Genomic DNA, 8011 nt, shown 5'->3' on the forward strand with positions numbered 1-8011 from the left:
GGAAAGCTCCCCGATCTTGCGCATTCTATTTTTGTGGGTGTTGTTCGGCCGGCTTTTGTTGGCTTACACTCAAAATGCACTTCATTGAAGGATTTCATTTTTCAAAATTATTTAGAAGGAGTATTGTTTCTCAATTGAGGAAATCTGTTCAATTGGTCTTTTTAGGGTTATAACGTGAGGTCTAACTGGGGGCTACCTTGTTTTAGATTGTTTAAATGATTCAAGAAAATTAATGTAATTTTTTGGTGTAGTTTATTATTTCTTTTAATTGTGAATAAGAAAAAGATATCTAAGCTTATAGTCTTGGATGGAAATAAAAGATTACCAGAGTTGCTGTTAGAGAGAAAGCTAAAAACGTAAAAAAAATATTTCGTAAAATATCAATGAAATACAAAAAAAATGCGTATACGCCCAGTGTGCCATTCTTAGACGTGTGGTTTTCAAGAAGAAATCAAACTCATACAACTTGAAGTTACGACCAAAAATTTAGCATTGCTTCAAGGATAAGGGTTTAACATTATGTTTTAAAAATGTTTTCGGGCCACTGCGGCTGGTTTGGATAAATTACAGCCGAGGAGAGGCCCAATTTTTTGCAGCTATTACCTCATGTAAGTGACTTCATAAAACCCAACGACGAGATATAATGCGCTGACCAAAAGTTTCCTTCAATTAATGGAACCGAATCATTATTAACTTCCCATAGGAACTTATTGTAATGGGTCCGATTTGTCGAATTGAACATTTTGACATTTCTCGAAGCTTCAAGGTCCCTAGAGCCGAAGTAAAAGAATTTTAGAAAGATGTCTGTACGTCAATACGTTCGTGACGTATTTTTCGTCGTCCATAGCTCAAGAACCAGAATAGATATCGACTTCAAATAAATTTTGTTATGCAGATAATAATGCAGAAAGATGCCGAAAGGCCTCTCAAGAAAATTGAGGGGATGGTTTTTTCTTACCATAGCAGTTTAAAAAAAAAGGTGAACATTTTGGTTAACCCAAAATATCTCACAAACCAATGACGCTAGAGAATTGAATTGAATTGTATGTTATATATTGTAACGTGATACCAAACAAGAATATTTTTGGAAATAAATCTAATTAACGTGTTTTTTATAAATCAAAAAAAAGTGAGAACAAAAATTTGTCACCTCGAAAATGTTACAATAAAAAATGGTTTTATCTCCAAAACTATTTTGTGCAACGAAAAATAACGTTTTTAATATCTGGTTAAATTTTGATAAAAATCAAATCGACAGTTTTTTTTTATAAAAATAAAAACCTAAAAAAAAAAAAACATTACTCAAAGTTGGTAAAAATCGAATTTTGAGTCTAATATCCTTTTAAAAACTTGAGATTATGGCTTCAAACTTATTTTATCTTATAAGGAATATTGTTTTTAAAAAATTTGAGAAAAATCGAATTGACAGTTTTCTTACAAAAAATAAAAACCTAAACAAAAAAATGTATAAAGGTTTTTAAAAATTGATTTTCGACTCAAATAACTTTTCAAAACTTGGAGATAGTGGCCTTAAACTACTTTAGTCTTTTAAAAAATGTTGTTGTTAACATTCAGTAAAATTTTTGAGAAAAAATGACAGTTTTTTTTTAAATATAAAAGCTTAAAAAAACTTTAACAAAAGTTGGTAAAAAATTATTTTCGACTCATATAACTTTTCAAAACTTCGAGACATTCGCTTTAAACTTATTTTATTTTTTTATTATTTTTGTCAAAATGCTAATGAGTTTCATACTGATGAGGAAGAGCTTCTCCTTGAAACTGAAGGAAACCGAAATAAACGTGAGTCAAAGAAACGAAAAGCAGAGAGTAGCCCAGAGGCTGTTATAAAATGTCAGCAAACAGGTTCAAAATCTGATACTGCTACAAAAATGAGAGCATCCAATAAAGAAATAAGAGATTTACCCCAAAATAAGTCTCACGTTAAAGGTACCAGGCAAACTGCCCCACCCCCAATTATGATCTCCGGATTGGCAATGTTTGGCGAGCTAAAGAGCATAGTAGAAAAATGCACGAATAAGGCATGTAAATATACATCATACAATAAAGACAATTGGAAAGTCATTGTTGAAGACGCCGATGCGTATAGATCTGTCACTGAAGAATTGAACAAAAAGAAAATTCAGTGGCACTCGTACGAAAATAAAGCTACAAGATCGAAAAAAGTAGTAGCAAGATGCCTTCACTCTTCATGTGTTGCCAAAGAAATTGTCGAAGACCTTATACAAAAAGGCTTTCAAGCTCTCGATGCCAATAATCTTATTAAAAATGAGATAGTAAAAGACTCCACTCGGGTATCAACGACAAAAAAGAGATCTCTACCTTTATTTATGCTCACGTTTGAAAATAAAGAAAGTCTCGATAAGATTTACAATATTAAATCAATTATGGGCACAGTTGTCAAAATTGAACCACTGCGAAAGTCGAAAAGTGATGCACAATGTAAGCGCTGTCAAGCCTTTGGGCATACAAAAACTGTCCCATGGGCAGAGAACAGAAAGCGAAATGTGTTAATTGTCAAGGCAATCATCCTGCAAGTTACAGAGGATGTCCAGTAGCAAAAAAGTTCCAAGACACAAAAAGAAAAAACAAAACTGGGAACAAGTTTAGAAGCTCAACCAACACAAAACCAGTAGTTGAAAGCAAAAAAGTAACGGTCGATAACATTACTAAAAATCAACCGGGAAAAGCAATTGCACTAAGCAAAAGTGATGAAAATAAATCCTATTCCCAGATTGTAAAAAATGTGCGGAAGAATGAGGAAACTTCTATAAAAGAAATGCTGGAACTCATCCTGAAAAGGATTGACCAACAAGATTTAAACATAAAACAGCTAAGCGAAGAAGTCGCTCTTAAAAAACAATAATGGACAGAACACTCAAAATCGCAACATGGAATGCAAACGGTCTCTTACAGCATGTATCAGAACTAAACATCTTTTTAGACATAGAGCATATAGACATTTGTTTGGTGTCCGAAACCCACCTCGCTATTGAACAAAATCTTGATAATAAATTACCAAACTATACATGTTATCACGCTCCGCACCCAGCTGACAAAGCTAGGGGAGGATCAGCAATACTTATAAAAAAGTGCTTAACACACTTTGAAGAACCAAAGTTTACTAAAGAAAACATGCAAGTAACAACAATTAGTATTGGTATAAAAAGAAAGAATTCAAAATAGCGGCTATATACTGCCCTCCGAGGCGCTCTCCAACTGAAGAAGACTATGCAGAACTCCTACATTTGTTAGGACATAACTTCCTTGTTGGTGGCGACTTCAATGCTAAACACACCCATTGGGGATCTAGGCTCATAACAACAAAAGGTAAACGGCTATACCAAGCAGGCCGAAAATACAACTGCGAATTTTATTCTTCTGGTTCGCCAACATATTGGCCATCTGATACTAACAAAATACCAGACTTATTGACTTTTTCGTAGTTAAAGGTATTAAACGAAATCATATAAGTGTCGAAGGTAATTACGATTTATCATCAGATCATACTCCAGTAATTTTATCACTGAGCGAAACAGAAATAATAGAAAAAAGTAATCCCAAGCTCGTGAATAACAGAACAAACTGGAACGAATTCAGAGACAAACTTGAAAATTTTATAAACCTAAGTTCCCCTATGCAAACAATTGAACAAATTGATCATGAAGTAGAACAATTTATTGCTGATGTGCAGCAGGCTGCAGAAGAAAGTACTCAAACTATTTCGAATGCGAGAGAAAAAGAAATAAAATATCCTATCGAAATAAAGGAGTTGATATTGGAAAAAAGAAGAGCTAGAAGAAAATGGCAATCCACGAGATTCCCAGATGATAAGGTAGTTTTTAACCGTCTTAACAACGAATTAAAAAAAAGAATCTGTGAGTTTAAAAATGATTCACTAAGTAGATTCCTGAAAAGTCTGACGACGGATGCTTCTACAGAATACTCCTTATGGAAAGCAACTAAGCGCCTAAAAAGACCTCAGACACAAAACCCGCCGATAAAATCTCAAGATGGTAAATGGATCGGAAACCCGAAACAAAAGGCTGATCTCTTTGCTGAACATCTCGCGAATGTTTTCAAGCCATTCCCAGCAAGCACAGCTACAGATCCCTTACAGTTTGTTGACAGAAACGACGAATGTGAAATACCTTTTGTCACGCTCAAAGAAGTAAGAAGCATGTGTCAACATAAGTTGTCAAACAAAAAATCACCAGGGTACGATCTTATAACTGCTCAGGTTCTGAAAGAAATGCCTCTTATAGCCTTCAAGAAACTCCAATTTATAATAAACGCATGCCTTAAACTAAGATATGTGCCACATCATTGGAAAATTGCGGAAGTCATTGTTATACCTAAACAAGGTAAGCCACCAACAGAAGTTACATCTTACAGACCAATATCGCTTATATCAATCATGGCAAAAGTTTTTGAAAAACTGCTACTTAAAAGGCTTAACAAAATAATTGAAGAAAGAAGACTAATTCCGAGCCATCAGTTTGGATTTAGAAATAAACATTCCACGATAGACCAAGTGCATCGAATTACGGATGTTGTGGAAAAGGCACTTGAAGAAAAACAAGTATGCTCGTCTGTATTCTTAGATGTTGCTCAAGCTTTTGACAAGGTTTGGCACTTGGGACTTGAGTACAAACTGCATAGGGACTTCCCCAGGCAGTACTACGAAATACTGAAGTCCTACGTTACGAACCGACTCTTTAGAGTACGGTACGACCAAAATTACTCGGAACTTAAGAAAATTGAAGCCGGTGTACCACAAGGAAGTGTCCTAGGACCAACCCTGTATCTGTTATATACAAGGGATATTCCAGTGGACATCAACGCTATCATGGCCACCTTTGCTGATGATACTGCAATATTGGTGCCAGATAAATCCGTTACGAAGGCTACACAAAAATTGTAAAATGCAGTCGATAAAGTTAGTGATTGGACGCACAAATGGCGTATCAAATTAAACGAAACAAAATCGACGCATATAAACTTTACAAACAAAAACATAAACAATGTTCCAATTTTTATAAACAGTACAGAAGTACCTTACTATAATACCGCCAAATACCTTGGAATGAATTTGGATGCAAAGCTTAAATAGAAAGAACACATCAAAAAGAAAAGAGAAGAACTAAACTTGAAGTACAGAAAAATGTACTGGTTAATAGAAAGAACTCTGACCTATCTATCCAGAACAAACTAATGTTATATAAGCAAGTATTGAAACCCGTTTGGACATATGGCATCCAACTATGGGGCTGTACAAAGAAAACAAATGCTGAACCCATCCAAAAATTCCAAAGCAAGGTCCTTCGTGGAATAATAAATGCCCCTTGGTATATAAGAAATAGCGATCTACATCGTGACCTTCAAATTGAAATGGTTACAGAAGTGGTTAAGAAACACGCTGTATCACACAATCAGCGACTGCAAAGTCATACTAACTCTGAAATGGAGACCGTATTAAATGTACGAGACAATGTTCGGAGATTAAGAAGAACCAAGCCTCATGAGCTGATGGGCTAAAAGCTACGGGAAAGTGTTATAACCTTAAACTTCCCCCAATGCGATTTTAAAAATTAAGAAATAAAAATCATTTTTCGATCTTTCATAGATTGGTCCTGATTCACCGGTGGTTTTAGTGCGGTAAGAGTCCCACACTACTCGGTACCGATTCTTACCGAGTGTCTTTTGAAGATTTCCATCGGATATAAAAAAAAAAAAAAAATTGTCAAAATTAAGTACCATTTTGAGAAAAAATCAATTGACATTTTCTTTACAAAAAAAAACTTAAAAGAAAATTTAACAAATGTTGGTAAAAATTGAATTTCGACTCTAATATCTTTTCAAAAATTTGAGATTATGGCTTCAAACTTATTTCATCTTATAAAGAATATTGTTTTAAACATTTGGAAAATTTTTGAGAAAAATCGAATTGACGTTTTTTGAACCAAAAATATAAACCAAAACAAAACAATTAATACAAGTTGCTAAAAATTGATTTTCCACTCAAATATCTTATCAAAACTTTGATATATTGGCTTTGAACTACTTTTATCTTTTAAAAAATATCATTGTCAACATTCAGTAAAATTTTGGAACAATTGAATTGACAGTTTTTTTTACAAAAAATAAAAACTTGTCAAAAATAACTTTCGACTTAAATAGTATTTCAAAAAGTAAAAATATTGTCTTCAAACTTTTTCATTTAACAGAAAATATTGTGTTCGACATTCAGTAGTTTTGTTTTTTAATCTAAGAGTCTGTTTTTTCATAAAAACATAAAATCTACAAAAAATAGTACACAAATTTGGTAAAAATTGATGTTCGGTTCTTGATGTCTCTCAAATTAATTTCATTCATCCAATTTGTAAAAATTTAAGAAATGCTACTAAAATTGGAAAACAATTGTTTTCGACTAAAAATCTATCTAACAAAACTAGATTTTCTAACTCAACTATTTCCTTATATACAAAAATATTGTTGGTAATTGTAAAATTCTTAATCATAATTAAACTAACAACTTTTTTAACCCAACACGAAAACCTATAAACTTTTAAGCAAGACAAATGGACAGACGGAATATGAAGTTTCAGTGTGTGTTGCATCCCAGCCTCTAATCTAATCTATTCATTAAAAAATGACAACCAATGTGAGCAGCATAAATCAAGACCGGCGCCGAAAAGACCGGCGCGCCGAAAAAAGTATTGCCAGGTTCAAAACCAATCGTCTAAAAAACACGCTTTAGTATTGTTGTATTGAAGTTTGCAACATATAGATATTTATTATTAAAGGTTCATATGAAGGCTTAAATCTTTGAGTATTACGCAAAAACATACGCTAGGTAACGGGTCATTCATTTCGTGATAGCTAAAAGACGTGCGCTGGCGCTAGCACCTCTTTTAAACTTAGCTATCATTTCAATTGTCAAAATATTAGTTAAATATTTGCCTTTTATAACAACGGATCATTTGGAAGTCTAAAAACGTGTTAAAATTATCAAAACTTACTAAAAACGTATTTATTGAAACTTAGACACTTTGTATGCAATACGCTGAGATTATTTTTGTCATAATCGAACATGCATGCAATCAGAAATATTGTGAAGACATTTGAAGAGAATGGAAGCTATAGTCATTTCGTAAGGCCTAATGTGCAGCATCGCTCAGTGGAAAATATTGCTGCTGAAAATGCAAATGTTGCTGACGAATAGAATTAATCAATTTCGTAGCGTAATGGCGATATGGTCTAATGATGATTAAATATCATGGCTTCGACGATATACGCTTCCATGAAGCCACACAATATGACCAATTATGGCGTGATGAGTTTTTTAGTCGTTTAACTTCAAGTTTTACGTAAATTTCAGTGATTAGGTGCACAAATACCCGTGGCATGATGGTTAGTGCGTTGGACTGTCATGCAAGGGGCTTGGGTTCAACCCCTGCCTGTGCCACCTTAATTTAAATTAAAATTAATTTTCGCGGGTACTGCCTCTTGCGAGGAATTGACAATTTCTTCAAGAGTAATTCTTGTCATGAAAAAGTGCTTTCTCAAATTAGCCGTTCGGATTCGGCCTTAAATTGTAGGTCCCTTCCATTCCTGACAACAGTACTCGCACACAGGAATGGTTGAGAGTTGTAAGTCACTAGGCCCTGGTTCACAACGGACTGTTGCGCCACCCCATTTGATTTTTAGGTACACAAATAATCCCCGAACTCTAAACGCATTTAAACCCAATATTAACAAGTCATGGCCGTTATATCGACCGAGTTCTACAAAAAGTCGTAAAATATTAAAACAGAAATATGGGACAAATTTATATTTGTTGCATTTACGGGTACATCAGACTTTCAAAACTAGTTTCAATCACTAATATCATTTAATTATCCTTAAACATGACCTAAAACCGACAGCAAATTTTGGGAGTGGAGTGATAGCCAAAATTCCTTGATGTGAATGTGTAGATGAACACACCATT

The sequence above is a fragment of the Eupeodes corollae genome, chromosome 1, assembly GCF_945859685.1.
Source record: "Eupeodes corollae chromosome 1, idEupCoro1.1, whole genome shotgun sequence".
NCBI classification, from domain to species: Eukaryota; Metazoa; Arthropoda; class Insecta; order Diptera; family Syrphidae; genus Eupeodes; species Eupeodes corollae.